General features: G+C 44.4%; 1 protein-coding gene across 3 annotated transcripts in view; it reads left to right on the top strand.

Moving 5' to 3' along the window:
• The window catches only part of ULK4 (unc-51 like kinase 4), a 1,062,038-nt gene that overhangs the window by 302,423 nt on the left and 736,823 nt on the right, over nt 1-22,792 (top strand). The gene's annotated exons all lie outside the window — the stretch shown is intronic.

Genomic DNA, 22,792 nt, shown 5'->3' with positions numbered 1-22,792 from the left:
ATTCTAATCTAGCCTTGCCAGGGCTTATCCTCAAGCAGTCTTCTATCTGACATCCTGTGGCATTTGTTTGGCTGCTTTTAAGGTTATACACATATACACCGTAATGGATTCACAAATAAACAGCTACTACCTTGTGCCAAATGAGTTAAATTGCAATAATAGATCTCTGTCCAGAGGCTGCTCTTTTGAAATTATTGGTTTACTCACAACTATTCAAATTATAGGCTTTCTTTATAATACATAGAGACAGGGTCGGACTGGCCTAGCAGGGTACCAGGGAAATCCCCGGTGGGCCCTTGACTGTGGGAAGAAGGAGAAGAGAAAAAAAAGTCTGCAGGCCCTTTAAAAGCGCAGGCCACGTATGTGCAGGGGCATGTGCACGCAGCGTTCATTACCTGAAACACCACCACGTCGCATGTCCCGACGTGTACACTATATACAGAGATCCTGTGTATAATATCACTGGTGTTAACTGTATTGCTCTACACTGACACTATATACAGAGATCTTGTGTATTATGTCACTGATGGTAATAACAGTGTTGTTAGTATTGTGGTTTGTATTCATTATCAGTATTGTAGTATTTGGCCCCTATGTGGTGGTAATTTGTGGTCTAGTCACGGTGTGACGGTATTTATCCCCTGTCTGTCATATTATTTGGTCACTACATGGTCTGGTCATGGTGTGGCGTATTTATTCTTTGTACGTGGTATTATAAGGTCACTATTTGGTCTGGTCATGGTGTAGTGGCATTTCTTTTCTGTATGTGGTTTTATTCGGTTACCATGTGGTGGAATATGTAGTCTAGCTATGGTGTGGCGGTACTTCTCTTTGTATGTGGTATTATTTGGTTGCTATATGCTGGTAATATGTTGTATTATTCGTTCAATATGTAGTCTGGTCATGGTGTGGTTGTATTTCTTCCTGTATGTGGTGGTATTGGTCTTGGTATAGGGGATTGTGTTGTATATGGTGGTCATTTGTTCTCTCTGATATTAATTAGGAGAAGATTCTTTATTTCCATTAGGTTACATACTTGGCACACAGCGGCAGAGATGCACTTACAGGGGTTTCCTGTGGAAAAAAGTAATCACCTCTCTACAGGATAAGTGATAACATATAAAAAAGCATTTAGAGAATTAAAGCAAGTAGGTAGTGATGAGGCATGAAATAAATACAGAAAATTAAATAAATTCTGTAAAAAGCAAATCAAGACAGCAAAGATTGAGACAAAGAGACTCATTGCCAGAGAAAGTAAAAATAATCCCCAAATATTTTTTAACTACATAAATAGTAAGAAACTAAAAAATGATAGTGTTGGCCCCCTTAAAAATAGTCTGTGTGAAATGGTGGATGAGGATGAGGAAAAAGCCAATATGCTAAATGACGACTTTTTTCAATAGTATTTACACAAGAAAATCCTGTGACGGATAACATGATCAGTGATAAAAAAAAACTCTCCATTAAATTTCACCTGTGTAACCCAACAGGAAGTAAGGTGGCGTCTAAAAATCACTAAAATTGACAAATCCCCGGGCCCAGATGGGATACACCCCCAAGTACTGCTGGAAATAAGTACAGTCATAGATAGACCATTATTTTTAATCTTTAAAGATTCCATATTAACAGGGTCTGTACCACAGGACTGGCGTATAGCAAATGTGGTGCCAATATTCAAAAAGGGGACAAAAACTGAACTTGGAAATTATAGGCTAGTAAGCTTAACCTCAACTGTGGGTAAAATCCTGGAGGGTTTTCTAAGAGATACTATACTGGAGTATCTGAAGAAGAATAACCTCATGACCCAATATCTACATGGGTTTACAAGGGACCGTTCCTGTCAGACTAATCAGATAAGCTTTTATGAAGAGGTAAGTACCGGACTGGACCAAGAAAATGCAGTGGACGTGGTGTACATGGAGTTTTCAAAAGCTTTTCATACAGTGCTACACAAAAGGTTGACACACAAAATGAGAACAATGGGGATAGCGGAAAATATGTGTAAGTGGGTTATGAGGTGGCTCAGGGTTAGGAAACAAAGGGTGGTTATTAATGGAGCACACTCGCCTGGGTCACGGTTAGCAGTGGGGATCCACAGAGGTCAGAATTGGGCCCATTTCTTTTTAACATATTTATTAATGACCTTGTAGGGGGCATAGAGAGTAGAATTTCCATATTTGCTAGTTGTGTTGTTAGGATTAGGGGTCTGCAATCCACTAAGTTACCAACCTTTCTGGTTTCCTGGTGGCCTAGCCTATTCCTGCCATCCTCCTCTGTGACCAGTTCATAACAGTTCTGGTCTCTGGTGTATAAGAAAGACATAGCTGAACTGGAGCAGGTGCAGAGAAGAGCGACCAATGTTATTAGGGAACTGGGGGGTCTGCAATACCAAGACAGGTTATTACACTTGGGGTTATTTAGTTTGTAAAATCGAAGGCTTAGGGGTGATCTTATTACAATGTGCAAATAAATGCGGGGACAATACAAAGACCTTTCTAATGATATTTTTACTGTGACGGGGACAAGGGGGCATCCTGTACATCTGGAGGAAAGAAGGTTTATGCATACTCACAGACGCGGATTCTTTACTGTAAGAGCAGTGAGACTATGGAACTCTCTGCCTTATGATGTTGTAATGAGTGATTCCCTACTAAAATTTAAGAGGGGACTGGATGCCTTTCTTGAAAAGTATAACATTACAGGTTATATACACTAGTTTCCTTCATATTGCGTTGATCCAGGGAGCTAGTCTGATTGCCGTATGTGGAGTCGGGAAGGAATTTTTTCCCCCAATATGAAGCTTGCCACATGGGTTTTTTTTGTCCTCCTCTGGATCAACATGTTAGGGCAAGTTAGGATAGGATATGGGTTGAACTAGATGGACTTAGTCTTCCTTCAACCTTAATAATAATAACTATGTTACTATATTGATTGGTGGGGGTCTGACTACTTGGACCCAATTGACAGAATGTGGACCTTTTATCCCCATTAGACTGGAGTGGCATGTCCATCTTGACCACTTTTACATTCATTCGCTGTGTTTTTCTGGAAGCCCCAAAGAGAATGAATGGAGCTGCGGTCAGACATCCTACCTGCTGCATTTTAAAATGGGGATTAGTGTCCTGTCAGGGATAAAACTTCCTCATTCTTCCGATCGGTGCAGTTTCTAATGGTCGGACCTAAGCGATCACTTATCCTGTGGAGCCCATGGATCGGTGACAATTTGTTTCAAGCAAAGATCCCCTTTAATGTAAACTACCGTAACTGTACATCCCAGTTATGGGGGCGCACAGTAGATGTGGAGGAGCCGCCAGGATTTTACAGTCGATGCTCCACTAATGGGTATAACAGATACAGATATTTGCATATAGCTGTAGGGTGGGCCCCTAGTGTCCATTCCCCCTGTGGGCCCCAGACACCCCAGTTCGACACTGCTTAGAGAGACCTGGTCCATCAGAGTGCGAGCTTTAGATTATTGGCAGCTCTAAACCATTGGGCTTGTTCACACGTTACGCTTTTGCTGTGTCTTTAACACGCTTTTTCAACTCAGGCTGGTGCTGGGGAAGAATGCAGCGGTTTAGAGTACCAGCAAAGTGAATGAGATTTCTGAACTCGTGCACTTGCTGCTTATTTTTTTTCTCTACAGGTTTGAACCATCCAAACATTTTTTTATATCTACATCATGTCAATTCTTTGATGTTTTTTTATTTATTCAAATTATTGGGGAAAAATTCAAGCAAAAAATGCATCAAAAACACACCTGAAAATGCCCATATTTTACGAAGCGGTGTTACCACCAACATTAATTTTTTCAGAAAAATCTGCTGCAACTACTTAGAGTATGCACAGCGACTTAGCGTAAGATCTCAGCCACAGGAACTCTCTATGGACATGCACATGCCTAAAAGGGGTTGTTCAGTACTTCACTTTTTTCACTTTTTACCCTAGAGGTATTTCTTTTGTAATATGCCTTAGAATATAATATATGTTCTGAGCATGGGTAACAGGATTCTCAGTCCCTTATTTCAGCAACTTGCTCGATGATGCATGGAGTTTTCACCTGCTTGGGCCTTCCACCAATATCTTGTTTCGGCCTTGCCCAAATGAATGGAGTGGCCATATACATGGGGATGTGAAAGCACTTGTTCTCCCAACATATGCACAATGTTTCACCCTTGCTTGTTCTGTCAGCAATTGTGATTCAGACTGCCCTTGTCCTGTGTGTCACATATCTTATGACATCACCTTAATTTGGGGCAGGTTTCAGCAAGGGAAAGCCATATTCATGATGTGCAGCTCTTGATTGCTGCTGAGTCACAGGTTTTGTGATGCAACAGCGATCTCACCAGTGAGATCGCTGTGTGACACTTACCAGCGACCGGCCCCCCTGCCGGGTATCGCTGATCGTCCTGGAATGGCCAGGACATTTTTTTGATCGCTGGTCTCCCTCTGGCCAGCATGGATCGCTGTGTGTGGCAGGCGGGAGATCAGCGAGCTGGCGCTGGTAACTAAGGTACACATCGGGTTTCTAAGCGGCGTGCAGCGCTTAGAAACCCTCTGTGTACCTTAGTTACCAGCTCACTGGTGCAGGGAGCTAGTAACCAAGGTACACATCGGGTTTCTTAGTGCTGCGCGCCGCTTAGAAACCCGATGTGTACCTTGGTTACCAGCTCCCTGCACCAGTGCGCTGGTTTCTAACATACACAGCGGGTAACTAAGCGACGTGCGTTGCTTGTTACCCGCGTGTCGCTAGTGCTGATCGCTGGTGAAGCTGCCTGTTTGGCAGCTCACCAGCGATCATGTAGCGACACACCAGCGATCCTGACAAGGTCATATCGTTGTCGGGATTGCTGGTGCGTCGCTATGAGTGACAGGGCCCTTAGAGGCGAAAAAGCTGAAAAATTTCCCAGGTCCCTATAGAGACCCTACACAGGTAAAGATATGGTGGACTGATCAGTCTGTCACTTCCTGCCTTTACAAACCAGAAACTGCAGTGGTAAATCCAGTCCAGCATTATCAGTGCAGTTTCTAAGATTATAAGCATAGACAAACCTTTGAGGTCATGGCTGTGTGACCAAAGGTCCTTCACACTGCAGGGTGTGGAGGAACTGAAGATGATAGAGATCAATATGTCCTTTATAGGAAATTTGTCAGCAGGTTTTTACTAAGTAGTCTGGAAGCACCATGATGTAGGGTGCAGAGACCTTGATTCTAGCGAAGTTACTTACTGGTCTGTGTTTTGCTTCTTCAGTACAATCTGTGTTTTATCACTACATGACAAGCTGCCAATCAGTGGTGTGGGAGAGGTCATACAAGGCCCAACATTCTGAGCTCTGCTAGAAGTTCAGCAGAGAAAACTGTGATTCTATCACAACCGCTGCACCCAGTAAACTAAGTGATACATCGCTGGAATCATGGACTGTATGCCTACATCATACTGCTGCGAGATTACATCACGAAAACCTGCTGAAAAATTCCCTTTAGACTTTCTGTGAATTTTTGATGTAGTCTGTGTTCGTAAGACATAGTATATCTGTATAACATGCAGTAAGTGTGCTATACAGTGTCCGTATGTCTGTTCTGCAATAAATGTGTTTTCTTATATAGCGTGTGTTTGTGTGTGTGTCACTCAGTTGGTGTATGTAGCATGCAGTGTGTGTCTAGCATAGAGTGGAGTGTGAGTATTATGCAGTGTTTATCTGTGTAGCATAGGATGTGCATGTAACAATGCGTGTGTAGCATGGAGTATGTAACATACAATATGTGCAGTATGGAGTGTGCGTATGACATGCAAGTGTGTAGTATAGACGGTGTGTAACATAAACTGTGTGTGATGTGTGTTTGTAACATGCAGTGTTTGTAATCTACATTTTGTGTGTGTGTATAACTGTTTGGTAATCGGCAGGGGTTCAGGTCCTGAGACATCCACTAATTTAATTGACAGACCCCCGAACAGCGTGCAGGGCAGGGTGTGGATTCAAAAGAAAGTATAGAAATTTTAATTTTAAGGAGATGTGGTGTAATTTACCTTCTCTATTTTCCACACTTTTAGCCATTTACGGTATATCACTTTTTATGTATTAAAAAAAAAATCACTAATGCAAAAATACACAAATGTGCCTTTTGAAGTGCTGTGTGGCATTTTGACAATATGCCAGGTGTGTAATTCCTAAAAGTATAAAGATTTTTTTGGGGGTAATATCAATTTAAAAACATAATAATTTAGATTTTTTTCATATACGTCAAAAGTATGAACATTGCAATAGCTACGTAGAAGTGCATAATGTCTATAAACTTCTGTCAGTGATCGGGTTAGGTGTATTATAACAAAACATTAAATTGGGGAATTAAAGGGATCCTGTCAGTAAGATCAACCTTCCTGGGCCATCTGTTATTGACATGGAGGCCGTGGAAAGCTGAATACAATGATACTTTGATATCTGTGATCCGATGTCTTATTCAAGAGAAATCCACATTTTTCTTATGTGTAAAAGTTTTTGAAAAAGTTTTTTATTGTGCCATTGTAGTAAAACATAGGTAAAAGATTTTACATTTGGTATTGAGTAATTTGTACGGATCTGAAGAATTAAATTGTTTGCACTCATCACTAAAAAAAAATGGTGAAAAATAAAAAATGTTTACCTCTTGCACTAATTTCTTAGACACGTTTTTAGTCAAAATGACTATTATAACCATTAATAAATTCCTCATTAAAGACAGTCAGCAAAATGTGGCCAATGTGGGGGTGGGTCTTTCCATTGTAATATGCTGAAAAAAAGAGCATGGAGAGCACCTCCAAAAAACATTGATCTATTGCCGCTAGGCAAAAATATATATAACTGAACATGAGTTTCTTAGTTTAACATTCTGATCAGACTGTATGAAGCCCACTGCCACGTCACTGCGAACCTATCAGTGACTCCTAACTTTCATTGCCTTAAAGGAGCGTCGTCGTGAGCTAATCACCGTTGCAGCGACAGTGCACCAGCAGGGCAAGTGGCCTGGTGCTTCACAGCACCCATGTTGCAAGACCGATTCCCTATGACCTGAGACCGCACCGCCCCATAAGCACAAAACCATAGCAACAATGTCCGCCACACAGCATCAGCACCAAATGAAAGAAACATGAAAACTCCTCCTCAAGCTCTCAAGTGAGAGCAAAAATAGTCTGTTTTAGGAAGTTGGTGTTGGTGCAATCAAAGCAGAAGGATGCGATCAGGAGCAGAGAGGAGTGACAGACGCCACAGCGAAGACGCCCATCGGACCACACCACTGTTATTTACATACAGAGCGTGAGCTTATCAAGTTTTATTTTATGGGGTGTGCAGGGAAAGTCAGGAGCTGGCAGACATATTTATGGACTTAAGTTTGGTGGCATTTGTTCTTGGGCTCAAAAAGTTGGTGGCATTTGTTCTTGGGCTCAAAAACCGGTGACAGATTCCCTTCAAAAACTGACTCTGTCACTCATAGAATGTTTCTTGACAATGTGAAAATTTGCAGCTAAATTTAAAAACCAGGCAATGTCTCCCAAAAATAAATGGTCGTGTAAAAAGAAGATAGCAAATTAAAGTAGGCATATGGTAAATATTAAAGGGAATCTGTCACCTGGTTTTGGTGGCCTATTTAAAGATGGTGGACACCTACTCCTATTCATGAAAAAACTGCGGATGGCGGCCAAGGATGGGGAGGTGGCAAAGATCCGAAACACCGCCCATCGGACCGGACAGACCTCATTTAAATAGCCCGCCAAAACCAGGTGACCGATTCCCTTTAATTACGGTATTAACCATTTTGTGTGGTATTATGATCTGTTTCAAAACTCGTTCATACGAGCTTATTATACGTATGTGTGCTGTCAGTGATGGGTCTCATGCAGATGTCTGTGGATTTTGATAGGGTCTCGGACCACTAATTTATGGACTGTCTGCGGGTCTCCTGACTGAGGCCATGACAGCCTGATAGAAAGATATGAAGCTCTTTTCTCGTGTTTGAAAGAGATACGACCAGTCCATACTTTGCCGTCCAAGATCAGACCAATTGAGATCCATGGACGTCAGCGTGAACCCTTGAAATTGGATAGCACGCAGACAGGACAATGACCAATGGTATTCAACAGGGCTTTTCAGATGACCGATTTTTCACCTGGATCCAGTGTCTGTATGAAAAAATGCAGTGGTCTCATGTATTTTCGATGAGACTTGAATATTTAAATTCATGTTTGCATGAAAAAAAATCAGGTTCCATTCGGATCATCCATGTTTTGTTTGATTTTTACCAATACATTGCAATTATTAATTTAGGAAACTATTTTTTTTTTTACATTTTATTAACTGCTAATGTATAAAAAACGGATGCCATACAGATGTAAAAAAAAAAAGGACATGCAGATGGTATATGGATGGCAAGGTGTTGGAAAATCAGATCATTTTTCAATCTGAACTTGGCTGCAACATCTCAGAGTAGAATGATTTAGGGTGTGTGCACACGTACGCATTTTTTTCACTTTTTTAAGCGTTTTTACCGGCAAAAATGATTACAGGAAGCATCCCATTCATTTTAATGAATTCTGCACTTTTTGTGCATATTGATGCGTTTTTTCCACGAAAAAAATGCATCGCGGTAAAAAACGCAGCATGCTCATTAATTTCGCGGAAAAATCCACATTTCTAACTATTTTCTATGAGACTGGGGACGCTCCGAAAAAAAGCATAAAAAAGCGGGAAAACGCGCTGAAAAAAAGTGCGTTTTCTGGAAAGGAGTTCGGTTTTCAGTCAGGAATTTTCTGCATATGTGGGTACATAGCCTTAAGAGCAGAGACCCTGATTCCAATGATGTTTCACTTAGTTATAATAATAATAATATTTATTTCTATAACGCCGACATATTCCGCAGCACTTTACATTTCAGAGGGGACTTGTACAGATGATAGGCATTACAGCATACCAATAATCACATAGATCATAACAGATACCAAGAGGAATGAGGGCCCTGCTCACAAGCTTATGAAGAAAGAGGTAGACACGAAAGGTGGGTGGTAACAGTTGCCCTGATTGTATGGACCAGCCATAGTTTACTAGGTTCTCCCAGTTCTCTGGATTCTGAGCTATGTATCACTCCAAAACCACCTCTTATTGGTAGCTTTCTGCCCATGCACAGTGTATACAAAAAGCTGCCAATCAGTGGTGGGAGTGTGATTAGACTACCTAGCACCACATTTACTAGTCCTCTAGTGATAATCTCCTGCTGAGAAAACAATTATTTTCTAAAAACTACACTAAGCAGCCCAGTAAGTGACACGTCGTTGAAATCAAATCATGGTCTTACCCCTACATTATGTTGCTCTCCGATTAGGCAGCAAAATGTTGTCAGACATATTAAGAGTTTTGTAAATTTCAGGTGTTTTAAATACGTTCAGAACATCTCAACCACAATTTACTATTGTTGTAAAGAGCAATGTGTCATGAAAAATTTCTAAGAATCAATTGAATATGTAGAGGAATTCTGAAATTATTGCTATGTAAAGTGACACATGCCAAATGATGTGTAGTGCTGACGAAAACTATGTCAGAGAGTGGACCCTCTGGATCGCGGATCCGGAGCCCCCGGGTCGAGCACGCCAGGTGAAGACCGACCCCTATACAGGGACCGTTTGGGGCAGGACCACAGAGGACGGAGGCGCGACAGCCGGAACCAAGAGGGACGGCTCCACGAACAAAAGGCCTGGGGAAGCAGAGGACAGATATACTAGCAGGGACAGGTGGCTCAGGGAAGGACTCAATACGGAATGGCAAGAGGAGGAATCAAGGCGAACTGGAGACAGGGGACGGCACATGGACTGGAAGAAAAGGAGAGCCTGGACAGACTGGGGAGAGCGGGGAGGACGACACAGAGGAAGGCAGGAAGGATAGGCAGAGATAGGACTAACTACAGACGAACTGTAGGGGCCAGATTGCTACACAATCATCAGGCGTCCTCCTAACAGCGAGGACGCCTGAAATATACCAGCCCCCGGAAGTGCGTGCACCAGGCCAGCCCCTCAGCGCCGCCCACAGCTGGAGAGAGAGGACGGGAGGGGGCGAGCGCGTGACAGAGAGCGGAAGCCAGGAGCCGCCGTGAGGGAGCGTGGACGACGGGCGCGAGGCCGGACGGGAGCGCGCAGGTAGGGAAACGCTGTGGTGCGCGCTGCTCTAGAAGGGGCATCGGTGGGCATAGCCGCCGATGTCACAGTACCCCTCTCCTTACGTCCCCCCTTACTGAGATTGGCAAAAAACTTTTTCAGAATCCGGGGAGCATTGACATTCTCCCGGGGTTCCCAGGACCGTTCCTCGGGACCAAAACCCACCCAATCGATAAGAAAAAGGGTCTTACCCCGGACTCTTTTCATAGCCAGGATGTCTTTGACCTCGAAGACGTTGTCCGAGATAACAGGTGAAGGTGGGACGATGGAAACTGGTTGGAACCGATTCAGGACTACGGGTTTCAAGAGCGAGACATGGAAAGCGTTGGGAACCCGGAGCGAAGCAGGCAACCTCAGTTTGTAAGCCACTTCATTAATGCGTCCAATTACTTCAAACGGCCCAATGTACCGAGGACTCAGCTTATAAGAGGGAACTCTCAGACGGATATGTCGAGTTGAAAGCCAGACTTTGTCACCTGGATGGTACGGAGGCACGTCCTTCCGTCTTTTGTCTGCATGCTTCTTTATTCGGTTGTTGGCACCCTTGAGCGCGTCCCTGGTCTCTCTCCAAATCTGCGAGAATTCTTTAGCAAGAGAATCGGCTGCGGGTACTCCTGTAGACGTGGAGAAAGGTAACGGAATACCTGGGTTTTGACCGGTTACCACAAAAAAAGGTGACTTGGTGGTAGATTCGCTGGGATGATTGTTGTGCGAGAATTCAGCCCAAGGTAAGAGCGCGACCCAATTGTCCTGATGGGCGTTGGCGAAATGACGTAGGTAGGTGGTTAACACCTGATTAATTCGCTCCACTTGCCCGTTGGTCTGAGGATGGTATGCGGAGGAGAAGTCGAGAGATGTACCCATAAGCCGGCAGAGAGCCCTCCAGAAGCGGGAGGTGAACTGGACCCCCCGATCAGACAGAATCCGCTGAGGAAGACCATGCAGCCTGAAGACCTGGTGGATGAAGATCTCGGCCAACTTCGGAGCGGATGGTAGTCCCGGTAAGGGAATGAAGTGGGCCATTTTGGAAAAACGATCTGCTACGACTAAGATGGTGGTACATCCGGCTGAGCTGGGTAAATCAGTTACAAAATCCATGGCGATCTGCTGCCAGGGGACCTCAGGAACTGGCAATGGGTGAAGAAGACCGGCGGGCAAGGTCCTAGCCACCTTGTTCTGGGCACAGATTGTGCACGAGGCAACATAGTCCATAACATCCTGGCGAAGCGTGGGCCACCAGTAATACCGAGACAGCAGTAGGAGAGTCTTTTTAGTCCCAACGTGCCCTGCAATTTTGGAGGAATGCCCCCAGCCCAACACCTCCATACGTCTGTTTTGAGGGACGAAAGTCTTACCGGGCGGAGGAATAGCAAAATTCACAGGGGCCACGGTGATCATTTTGGTAGGCTCGATAATATGGGATGGGACTTCATCCTTCTCCGATGACTGTAATGACCTGGAAAGGGCATCGGCCTTGATGTTCCTATTACCAGGACGAAAATGAAGTTGGAAGTCAAAGCGGGAGAAGTACAGGGCCCATCTGGCCTGCCGGGCATTGAGTCTTTGGGCAGACTGCAGGTAAGCCAGGTTCTTGTGGTCAGTGAGGATGGTAAAGGGATGTACAGCCCCCTCGAGTAAATACCGCCATTCAGCCAAGGCCATCTTAATGGCCAGTAATTCTCGGTCTCCAATGGAGTAGTTGCACTCCGCAGGTGAGAAGACTTTAGAAAAGAAGCCGCAAGGAACCAACCGTCCGGATGAAGCCTGCTGGGACAGGACTGCTCCAGCTCCAGTGGAGGAGGCATCCACTTCCAGGACGAAGGGCCTGCTGGTCACAGGCCGATGCAAAATGGGTGCTGACGCAAAGGAACGTTTCAGGGCTTGGAAAGCGTTTTCAGCTTCAGGGGACCAGCTGTTGGGCTTCATTCCCTTGCGGGTCAAGGCCGTGATGGGTTTGGTAACCGTAGAAAAGTGAGGCACAAACTGACGGTAATAATTTGCGAACCCAAGAAACCGCTGGATGGCCTTAATCCCCACTGGACGGGGCCACTTGAGTACCGCACTGAGTTTTTCGGGATCCATCTTTAGGCCGGAATCGGTGACGACATATCCCAAGAAGGGCAGTGACGACTGCTCAAAAAGGCATTTCTCAATCTTGGCGTAGAGTTGGTTCTCTCGAAGGCGGTGCAAGACCAAGCGTACGCTTTTGCGATGGGAGGACAAGTCGGGCGAGAAAACGAGAATGTCGTCAAGATAGATGACCACACAGGAATAGAGTAGATCCCGGAATACCTCGTTGATAAATTCTTGAAATACAGCGGGAGCGTTGCAGAGGCCGAAGGGCATAACCAGGTATTCATAATGCCCGTCACGGGTATTGAAGGCCGTTTTCCACTCATCCCCTGCACGGATCCGGACCAAATTGTTGGCTCCCCGCAGATCCAACTTCGTGAAGATCCGGGCTCCTCTCAGACGGTCAAAGAGCTCAGGAATCAACGGAAGGGGGTAACGATTTTTAACGGTGATATTGTTTAGACCCCGGTAATCAATGCAAGGCCGCAGTGATCCGTCTTTCTTCCGGACGAAGAAGAAACCTGCGCCCGCAGGAGAGGAGGATTTCCGGATAAACCCCTTGGACAGATTTTCTTGGATATATTCCGTCATGGCAGAGGTTTCGGCAGGAGAAAGAGGGTAAGTTCTACCTCTGGGAGGAACCGCTCCAGGAATCAGGTCGATGGGGCAGTCATAGGACCGGTGCGGAGGCAGGGAATCCGCCTCCTTTTTGCAGAAAACATCAGCGTAGGCGTGGTATGGAGCAGGAAGGCCGGGGAGGTCCGTTGGCCTAAGCTGAGGATGGGAACGAACCAGGGTACGTAAACAGCTAGCATGGCAGGGGTGCCCCCAGCGTAGGATCTCTCCGGAGCGCCAGTCGATGACTGGCTCATGCCGCCTAAGCCAAGGAAGTCCTAAGAGAATGGCATGGGATAATTGAGGCAGGACATAGAAGGCAATCTTCTCAGAATGAAGTGCGCCAATTTGTAGCTTTACTTCAATGGTAACCGTGGTGATGAGCCCAGGAAGAGGTTTGCCATCGACGGAGGTGATTGCTCGAGGGTTACTTAAGACGACCACGGGAATCTGGAGTTTGTCAACCTCCTCCTGGCGGATGAAGTTGCCTGCTGCGCCCGAGTCCACATACGCCTCCACAGAGCCACGCCCCCGACTTGTAATAAGCAGAGCTGAAAGAGTAAGTGGGAGAGAGGGGGTCAGATCACCTAGGGGGCCCTCTCCTACCTGGCCTAGGCGGATGAGTTTCCCGGTCTCTCAGGACAAGTGCGTACGAAGTGATTGGCCCCTCCACAATATAGACAGAGTCCCTTAGTCATCCTCTCCTTACGCCGTTGTTCGGACAGCTTGATGCGATCCACCTGCATAGGCTCGGGGACAGTGTTACTAGGAAGGGCAACGGTGCGCGGAATGGGAGCTTGGTATAACCTAAAGGACCTCCTCTCCCTGGCTGACTCTCTAGCGCGTTCCTGAAAACGCAGGTCAATACGGGTAGCCAGGGAGATGAGATCCTCCAGGGTGGTAGGGAGGTCACGCCCGGCCAACTCGTCTTTGATTTTACAAGAAAGGCCTCTCCAAAAAGCACCAACCAGGGCTTCGTTATTCCACCCCAGCTCCGAGGACAAGGTCCGGAAACGGATGGCGTATTGCCCTACAGTAAGGGACCCCTGGCAGAGGTTAAAAAGGGCCTCTGTAGAGGAAGCAAGGCGTCCGGGTTCATCAAAAACCTTACGGAATGTTTCCAAAAAACTCTGGATGTTAGTCACCACCGGGTCATCCCTCTCCCACAACGGATTCACCCAAGCCAGCGCCTCCCCCTCTAGATGGGAGATTATAAAGGCCACCTTAGCACGGTCCGTGGGGTATTGTTGGGGTAGAAGATCAAAGTGCAATCTGCACTGATTTAAAAATCCCCTACACAATTTTGGGTCCCCACAGTACCTAGGCGGCTTACCAAGACGGGGAGGAGGGAAAGAGACAGCGTCCCGGGCTTGGTTAGAAGCGGCCGCAGAGGACTGCAAAGAAAGCAGCCGATCATCCACGGACGCCATATACCCCAAAATGTGAGATTGCGCATCGCGCTGCTGTGCGAGCTCCTGCTGGAGACTGACTAAGAGAGGTGCATGCGCTGGGTCAGCGGTTTGCAAGGCGGAGAGCTGGGTGTCCATGGACTTCATGAATGACATGATACGGGTCTGATTTTCCCTTAGGAAAAGCAGTTCCTTTTGAGTGGCCGCCGCGGCACCGGCGGGGTCCATGGCCTGATGATACTGTAGTGCTGACGAAAACTATGTCAGAGAGTGGACCCTCTGGATCGCGGATCCGGAGCCCCCGGGTCGAGCACGCCAGGTGAAGACCGACCCCTATACAGGGACCGTTTGGGGCAGGACCACAGAGGACGGAGGCGCGACAGCCGGAACCAAGAGGGACGGCTCCACGAACAAAAGGCCTGGGGAAGCAGAGGACAGATATACTAGCAGGGACAGGTGGCTCAGGGAAGGACTCAATACGGAATGGCAAGAGGAGGAATCAAGGCGAACTGGAGACAGGGGACGGCACATGGAATGGAAGAAAAGGAGAGCCTGGACAGACTGGGGAGAGCGGGGAGGACGACACAGAGGAAGGCAGGAAGGATAGGCAGAGATAGGACTAACTACAGACGAACTGTAGGGGCCAGATTGCTACACAATCATCAGGCGTCCTCCTAACAGCGAGGACGCCTGAAATATACCAGCCCCCGGAAGTGCGTGCACCAGGCCAGCCCCTCAGCGCCGCCCACAGCTGGAGAGAGAGGACGGGAGGGGGCGAGCGCGTGACAGAGAGCGGAAGCCAGGAGCCGCCGTGAGGGAGCGTGGACGACGGGCGCGAGGCCGGACGGGAGCGCGCAGGTAGGGAAACGCTGTGGTGCGCGCTGCTCTAGAAGGGGCATCGGCGGGCATAGCCGCCGATGTCACATGATGCTACTTCCTAACGTCCCAAGTAGGCTACATCATTAAGAAATGGAAAAAACAAACTTATCGCTCTAGTCCTGGGCAGATGGTATGGGATTGCCAATATATTTCCACTATGAATGAAATAAAGTACAGACGTTTACTAACTAGATTAAGTCATATAAGAATAAGACGAATCTCATATGATACACATTGCACATTTTTCAATTGCAGTTGTACTATATATAACAACCATGTGAAAATAAGACATAATCTCCATTTTTACCTGACAAAAAGGTAACATCTTTTGAAATCTAGGCACTTGTAAGAAATTCATTTTTCAGACATAAGCTGGTTCTATGATGTTTATATCTATGCAAATGTTTAATCTGTCAATGTATATAAATGTAAATGTGTATCATGAAGAAGCATCTCCATTCTTTTATAGAATATCTCATGTTATTTTTTTTCTACTTTCTTAGAATTGTTTCCATCTTCTCTTCTTGTTGAGCTGTATTATACTTGACATGCTTCAAACCATTTTTCTGAAGTGGGGATGCATTTACATTTAATATCTCATGTTTCATTAAATATCTCATTGTTAGTGATTTTTGTTGTAAAGAGAGATTTCATCAATTTGAATTAGTATTATTGTCATTCCAGCATGTATAGCCATGTTGTTCCTGTTGTGGAGTGACATGTTGATATCTGTACTATGTTTGTGCTAAAGACTTCATTGTAAGCCAGCGGACATATCTGCTCTTTAAACTTCTTTTTGTCATGAAAGCAAATCAGGCTCTCTTTCTGCTTGCATTGTGGAAGTTACATGTGAAAATGGTGTTTCCCATGAAAGCCTGATTCTTGCTTACATCATCTTACCTTGGTTCTTCAAGAATGAGATAAAATGTAGTCCCTGATATTATTCAAACTGCAGCATGTTCTTGTCACATGTCAGAAAAGGCTGCAGACATGCAGCTTGAGACCTGCATCTCAACTGATAAGAACTGTATCACACATGCCCCATCGGCGTCTGGGAGCATGGCTGTGATATGTGACGAAATATGTTTTAACGCATGTTGTGCTCAGTAAAATCTAGAGCTTCAGCTTCCTCCTCCGTCAGTGGGACAACTTTATAGCAGTGCACAGAGGCTGTCTGGGTCAACTGGAAAACAAAATAAACATTGAGGAGGAGGAAGCTGGAGATAACCCCTTTTGTGCTCAGCGAGGAAGTGATATATTGTTTTCATCTGACAGCCGTGCTACCGAATGCCGACTGATATTTGTAATACAGGTCTTGTCATTTGGGATGCAATTCTTGGGGTCTGTATGTCTTCCGTCTGCAGCCCGTCTTGACACGTGACTAGTACGGACTGCAGGTTGAATTGTATAATATCAGGGACGTCATTTCATCTCATTCTCGAAGAACCCCTTTAAAGTTTAAGCTGTCAGACATAATCTGGGGGACTTCGGATCATCATTAATTTTAGTGTACTGGTCTTAAAATGTGTTCTACATCTAGGTTCTTCCAACTAGGGTGATATTATTTCAGAATATATAGTAGCGAATTCTTTCAGTATTGAAAAATGACAAGCAAAATGTATATTACTTAAAGCAGATCTGTCGCCAGATTTCACCAAGCTAACTGTATACATTAATAGATCTGTTAGACCTGAGAGAACATTAATAGATCTCTTAAACATGATAGAAAAAAGAGTTTATGCACTTGCTTTGAAAACCATGTCAGAATGGCTGTTTAGTCCTGTTTGAAAGTTTTTTGTCCTTAATATTAAACCTTTCCTTAAATTGGACCTTATAATACATCATACACCAGGCCTCCTGTATGGGATGGGCTCAGGAACTGAGCCTGCACCGTTTTTAGCAGATGCCAACTGTCTCACACTGTAATACTGATTAAAATGATACCTGAGGTGATGAAATTCGTCATGTGGTGGTTGTTTATGTGTATTTGCAGTTTTCAGTTAATGAGATTCTAGAGCTTTGGGGCGGCCCGGGGGCAGGGCTTTATGTGGTGCTCTATTCACATATTCATCCATATGGGCTTATGACAGGTCACTGACTCTTCAATGAACTGCCTCTTATTTTGCATAATGGATATAACCGTGTTGATATTACTGTTGATATTGTTCCTGATATCCGATACGATACACTTTATTAATTCCGAGGGAAATTGTGGTATTACAGCAGCGTTACAAACCGCATTCCAATCAGCATTACATAAAGTAATTCCAAGACATAGATCTTTCACATGACTAACCACAGACAAACAAATTTGTGTAAGTGCAGGTACTTAAATCTTAAATCTCTGATCATTGCTATTAGTGCACCAGCCATAGGTCATTGTCGTCTTTCACCCTTAGGAAATTGTTATATATCCCCATAGCAGTAGGCGCAAACTATTTCCTGAATTTCTCTTTCTTTCACCTTAGTAGGATTAGACGGCTGCTGAATGTGCACTTCTGCTTCAAGAACAGCTCGTATAGTGGGGGTGTACTTTTGTTCATTATAGCCCTACACTTCTTCTGTATCCTATCTTCCACTACCTCCTCAAGAGTCAAGATGGAGGCCAACAGCCGCGCTTGCCTTCTTGATAAGTTTGTTGAGCTTATTAGCATGAGCTACTCACACACTACTGCCCCAGCAAATGATAGCAAAAAAGATGGCGCTTGCCACAACGGACACGTAAAACATTTCAAGCATTTTACTGCACACATTGAAAGACCTGAGCTTCCGTAGAAAGTACAGCCTGCTCATTCCCTTCTTGTAAGCCTTCTCCGTATGACACCTCCAATCGAGATTACTGTCAAGGTGGACCCCCAAATATTTGTTACTCTCAACCATCTCCACCTCCTGGCCAGCAATAGTGATCGGTAAGTAATCATCCTTTTTCCTTCTATAACTCACCACCATCTCCTTGGTTTTCTTCACATTTAGTTCTAGACAGTTATACTGGCACCAATCTACAAAGTCAGAAACCACCCTTCTGTATTCCTCCTCCCCCCGGTCCCCCACAATGCCCCCTACAATCACTGAGTCATCTGAGAATTTTTGGAGGTGACAAAGATCTTATTTATACTGAAAGTCAGCTGCATACAATGTGATGAGGAAGGGCGACAGCACTGTACCCTGAGGGGCTCCAACACTGCTCTGTACACTGCCAGATACCACCTCCCCCTTTCTTACAAACTGCTGCCTGTCCGCCTTTAATATTGTTGCTAATACCTATAATATTGTGGCTCTTGTGAGGCTTAAAAAAAAAAAATTAACATCCAGATAAAATGGCACAATTTTGTTAAAGGAAAAAAATATAGGCTTTCAGCAAAATGGCAGCGATGCTTGCGCAGTAGCATCTATCTGCAAGTGATAGATGCTACTGCACATGCGCCGCCCTATTTTGCTGGAGGGAAAAAAAACTTGGCTGCAGCAAAATGGCGGCAGCACATGCACAGTAACATCTATCGGTATGAGATATATGTTACTGCCAGGCGCCAGTGTCCTTTTTCTGGATGTAATTTTTTTTCTAAGCCTCACAGTAGCCACAATATTATAGGTATTATCAACAATATTACATATCCAGAATATTATCAACAGTAATATGAAAATTATTATATGCATTATGCAAAATAGGAGGCAGGAAGGATCAGTGACCTGTCATGAGCCCAGAAAGATGCATATGTAAGCAGAGCACAATATAAAACCCTGCCTACAATCCCACCCCAAAGCACCAGAATCTAATTAACTGAAAACTACAAATACAGGGAAACCCCTTTACCCCTCAAGGTGATTTACAATTCTGACCACTGTCACTTTATGAGGTAATTACCCTGGAACGCTTCAACGGATCCCACTGATTCTGAGAATGTATTTTTTGTGATATATTGTACTTTTAGGGTTAAAAATTTATTTAATATAACATTCATTTGTAAACAAAAATGGAAATTTTGGAAAAATTTTGAACATTTTGCAATTTTCTAATTTTGAATCCTTATGTCCTTAAATCAGAGAGATATGTCGCACTGTTATGAATGGGTTACCGAGGAGGATAGCAGGCCCAGGCTAAGCCACAGAAAACCACAGGTAACTAAGCAGATTGGAGACCCCCTGATCCTATCCACACAACTAGCAGTAGCCGTGGAGCGTACCTAAGATGATCCTAGATGCCTCGGCACAGCCGGAGTGCTAACTAAGCCTGAAGCAAGAAAGGGGAAATCTAAACTGCCCCAGAGCAGACCCCAAAGGAATAGATAGCCCCCAAACATATATTGTCGGTGAGACAAGATGAAAACACAAACGCAGGCAGAAAAATAGACTGAGCAAATGATGGGGCCCACACTGACTAGACAGGACACGAAAGGAAAGACACTGTCTGAAATCACGCAAAAACCCTGCAAAAAGTCCAACACGTCTGATGCACAAAAAACGTGACTTCGCCCCCACTATATCAGCACTCTGGTATGTTCTGAAAGCAAAGCAAAAAGACCAATATAACAGGGCACAAAACAAACTGGCACAAGCAGTAACATATGGGCGGTGATTCAACACAGCCCCAGCCGTAGCTAGCTGACCTGCACAAAGCAGAGATGGACAAAACCAGATCAAATGCAAACAGAATGGCAAATGAACCACTTAGCTGAACCATGCAGGGAAAGAGCAGGAGACATCAGACCTCAGAAGGCACAGGAAGAAAATCACCAGCAGGGATAGAGGGAGTCAGCTGTCTTAAATCCCAATCAGAAACCCCAGATCTCCAATCATCTTCCTCATTATCAGGTGGCAAGTCTCTGTCAATCAGATCAGCTCCACTACCTCCAGTAACCACTAAAGGGAGCCCAGAAAGAGAACTGGCAACACCTTTGTCAATCTGACCAGCTACACTACCTTCAGTCATCACCAGAGGGAAGCCAGGGAGAGAATTCACAACATCGCACAAAATAGTTAATGACTAACATTTCCCATAGGTATTCTTTACATAGTAACATAGTTATTAAGGTTTAAGGAACTCTTTAAGTCCATCTAGTTAAACCCATATCCTATCCTAACTTGCCTTAACATGTTGATCCAGAGGAAGGCAAAAAAAACCCATGTGGCAAACAGTAAGCTTCACATTGGGGAAAAAAATTCCTTTCCGACTCCACATACGGCAATCAGACTAGCTCCCTGGATCAACACAATATTACATCAGCACAATTTTTGAGACAATTTTTTTAGTTAGGAATATATAAGGGTTAGAAGTTGACCAGCAGTTACTCTGGACTCCGTCTGGCCTTTGTTCAGCGATGTCCTTCTTTTCAGAAGAATACAAAACTGTGGCCGATGGCACTTTTATGCAATCCTAAAAAGACGGACCCTGCAGATCACAGGTCCTTCCATCTGCCTCATTATAGATAATCTTCCGCCAGGTGTTCCGTCTAAATTATGTACTTTGGAGATTTACACGGAAACCTCGATGTGAGCGCAGGATAAATGTGCGCCTTACTGTGATCTTTGGGAGGCAGAATAAACAAATCAATAGCAGGTGAAGAATTGGTTTTATTTTTTATTTTTTGCCGTTATTTGTGCGGCATAAGTGTTATGGCGACCTTATTCTTTGGGTCAGAGCGATTACAGGGGGTTAAAGTGCCATTAGTGGTGCTAAACCGCTCCTGGCACTGAGTGTCGGGTGTCTGTTGTCAGAATCAGCTGACGCCTGGTTACGAGATCGTGGGCACACAGCCTCTGTGCACGCAGAATTGCTGGGACATATCCATACGTCACAGGTCAATAAGTACCAGGTCACAGGGACGTATGGATACTTCTTGAGTGGTAAAGGGGTTAAGCAGAAAACAGATTGTACAAACAGATTTTAATTGACTGAAATAAATAGAGTATTAGAATACATACTTAATGTTCCATAACAAGAGTTATTTATTTTCATTCACTTTTCAATTATTTTTAAGATAGAAGGCTAACACACAGTGCATTGAGTTTTCTACCCTTTATAACTGTGGAAATACTGTATATTTCATGGGAAGACCTACTTAACTTTCACTCAAACTGTTTTGGAAAATATTTTCCCACTGTACACACCAAGCATATTTGTAAGACACAATTTTGTTGACATTATTGGAAATATACTTGTCTAATAAATGAAGGGAACACTTTACAATCACAGTATAACCTCCAGTTAAACTTTTAGTACTATCAATTTCCTAGTTATTAAAGGCTTACCTGGTGACATGTGTTCTCTAAGCCTAAAGATTGAGTGGATAGCACAGACTGAAGGTGATGGCACAATGGGCAGAAGAAATAGTGTCAGGATTAATATGCATGGGAACTGATGATGTATAGACAGTTCAGGACTTGCAGCAGTATTTACAGTGTGAACAAGTCTAGAGAAAAGTTAATAATGCTTACAACAGACAAAGCGTTAACCAGCAAACCTGTAGGTAGCCACTGGCTGCATTGATCAATAGACAGAATTGTTTGAAGAGCTAGTATATTCTGATGTAGCAGCCTTACAATGTCAGCAAGTCCAGAGATGGCTTTGTTATGCTTACAGGACACATAGGGATGGTTGTAGGTGGAGCCAGGAAGTAAATGCAAATTATAGAAACGAAACACTAGTTTGCTGGGATCATTGTCAACTGAGAGATCTACTGACATGAGCTCCAAGGCACCAGGTAACAGAACACAAAGCTTACTTAATCAGATACATATGAGGCTTGTATTGGAACCTGTGCTCACATGCTAACACTATGCAGCTCAAGTAGCATTTGCCAGAGACCACAAAAATTGTCAGGTCTTCCATTGCTGTCTCCGACTCTGTCAAGTCTGTCACAAATGACCTCATTTGTGAAGAGTCTGGAGGTGTCATGCTGAACGTTATTCTGCGTGCAACATCATGCAACTTGACAAGTTTAGTGGTTGGTCACTGATGGTTTTGGATGGCATATCCTTGAAGGGTTGCACTGCTTGCATTACCGTGATTGCTGTTATGTACTGTTTTAAAATCACTAGAGCTGTTGTAGTCTGCTTCATGTGTCAGGGTGTGAAGATAGTTTTTGGATGGTGAAAATATTGATGCCATTGCCAGGACCTCATGTTCCCCATACTTGAATCTGAGAACATCTGGGCCATTATGTAACTTTACATCCAGTGTTGCAAAAATATACCATCCACTGTCTTATCAGAAACATGTCTAATCATTGTTGCAAGTGCATGTAGGCAAGTGGAGACTTTATAGCATAAGTTGCTATGATGCAATTCTCACAAGTTATATATGAGGGTTGGGTTCACCAGGTTTGGTGAATCCTCTAATCCCCAGGTCTGGGTGGCACACAGACCCTAGGTGTTGAGAGAGCAAGCTGGAAGACACATGGGCAGCCAGGACTCGGCACACACAGGTTAAGTTAGACCTTATTGTATTTTCTGTTTTCCTCATGAGCTGCATGCTCAATGTTTAGTGATTGATAACTATAAAAGATAACCCATTGGAAATTCTTTTCTGAGGTCTGTAAAAGTCAGGAAAAACAGGAAATATAAAGATATAGCAAATGTTTTCTGTTGGAAAGTGTTGCTTATACTGTTTTGTGAGCCATTTAGCGATAGGCCAGGAAGATTA

Source organism: Dendrobates tinctorius, unplaced genomic scaffold (assembly GCF_039654945.1).
Source record: "Dendrobates tinctorius isolate UK_male_01 unplaced genomic scaffold, ASM3965494v1 ptg000162l, whole genome shotgun sequence".
NCBI classification, from domain to species: domain Eukaryota; kingdom Metazoa; phylum Chordata; class Amphibia; order Anura; family Dendrobatidae; genus Dendrobates; species Dendrobates tinctorius.
This window is presented reverse-complemented; position numbering and strand designations above follow the sequence as displayed.